At 46.3% G+C, this 1576-nt stretch overlaps 1 protein-coding gene across 5 annotated transcripts in view; it reads right to left on the bottom strand.

Moving 5' to 3' along the window:
- Positions 1-1509: 1509 nt before the first annotated feature.
- LOC134935034 (nucleoplasmin-like) overlaps positions 1510-1576 on the bottom strand; it is a 13512-nt gene continuing 13445 nt past the window's right edge. For all 5 annotated transcript variants that reach the window (XM_063930345.1, XM_063930347.1, XM_063930346.1 and 2 more), the window contains one exon: positions 1510-1576. This exon is cut by the window's right edge and continues 185 nt beyond it. The gene's annotated coding sequence lies outside the window, so the exon portion shown is untranslated.

Genomic DNA, 1576 nt, shown 5'->3' with positions numbered 1-1576 from the left:
ACACATCAGTACCTCCAATTTAAATTAAACCCCACAGTAGCACAATCGTATTCACATAACACTGCATGTAGGGCCCCTGATTTATATTACACCACATAATAATGCCCCTAATTCATGTTATGTTACTCAGTAGTGTCCTTCATTCACATTATGCTATACAGTGGCACCCCTTATTCACATTATGCCACACAGTAGTACACCTTACACATGCCCAGTAGTAGTGGCACTTATACACAATTTTTTGCCTCTGCTACTCCAATAGCTCATTCTCTGTGTCTCTCCAGCAGCTCAATGCCCTGTGTCCATCCAGCAGCTTCTCTGCCTCTGTGTCCTTAAAGCCCGCTCTCATCTTGTCTTCAGCATGCACAGAGCCTGCTCCTCTTCCTGTCTCTTCTTCACTCCAGCAGCGGTGATGGCATGACATCACAAATGACGTGCCGGAAAAAGAAGCTGCTGGGACCTAAGGAAAGGACAAATGCCATCTGACAGACACAGCATGTGAGTACGAGGAGGGGCAGGCCGCAGGTGGAGGAGGACCATGGAGCCGCCAGGACCTGAAGAAGGGGAAGGTGGCTTCAGCTAGTCAGTGACACTAGCGCCACCTGGATCATCTATTGATGTGGGTGGCAGGGCGGGCTTTTCTTTTGGAATTACTGTGCAGGGGTGTGGAAGTGATGAAACTTGTTGCACCTTCCATTTCCTAGTTGGCCTTATTAGTAATCAGCAGTGGCTACTTCTCCTGGGTGATAGCACTGACCAAAGACTCCAGGGGGGAGCTGGCCAGCACCGATAAGCATACATGTCAAGTTGTGTGTAACATGTGCTGACTTCGCTACACAGGGATCAGCAACCACCATACAGGACACAAGCACACAGTGCTCAGACTATCATCAGTAAGCCCATCCCCAGACTCCCATTGGCTGGTTTCACAAGAGTCTGGGGGCGAGGTTATTGACGATCGGCTGAGCACCACATGTTTGTGTCCCATGCTGCATGCAACGGCTGCACATGCTATAAATAACTTGACATGTAAGTTTATATGTGCTGGCTGGCTCTACCCTGCAGTCTTTGGTTGGCATTACATCCCAGGGCCAGAGGCCTCCACTGCTAGTAACGATCATCTGGGCATCACTTTCCATATTGTATTTGTCAATTAGCGTAGATTATTTTGTATAGATAATTATACCCACAAGCTGAAGAACTACTTTGGTAGCAGCCTGTGCAACTGTAATGGGATTTGCCTTCACTGAAGGTCTTATGCAGCTTGCATACAGTTTCTCATCTATGTTGGCTTAGTGAAGCTCCCTCTAGTGATCATTCAGCTGCTGTCTATTGGTTACTGTAACAGAAGCCATAGACTGATGGCTCAGGGAGCTTCAGTAAGACAAGGGAGGAGAGCAATCATCTACTTTAGGCAGATGGGTCCCTTACAGAATTCTCTAGACCTAGAAGACCACTACCCTCTACAAGTAAGTATAAGGTGTATCAGAGTCATGGAAAACACACATAAAAAAACAAGTTTATATTTAATTATATCATTTTACGTAGTGTATTTTCACGAAAGCATGAATTCAGA

This window comes from Pseudophryne corroboree, chromosome 6 (assembly GCF_028390025.1).
Source record: "Pseudophryne corroboree isolate aPseCor3 chromosome 6, aPseCor3.hap2, whole genome shotgun sequence".
NCBI lineage: Eukaryota > Metazoa > Chordata > Amphibia > Anura > Myobatrachidae > Pseudophryne > Pseudophryne corroboree.
Note: the sequence above shows the minus strand (reverse complement) of the source record. Positions and strands in the feature narration are given on the sequence as shown.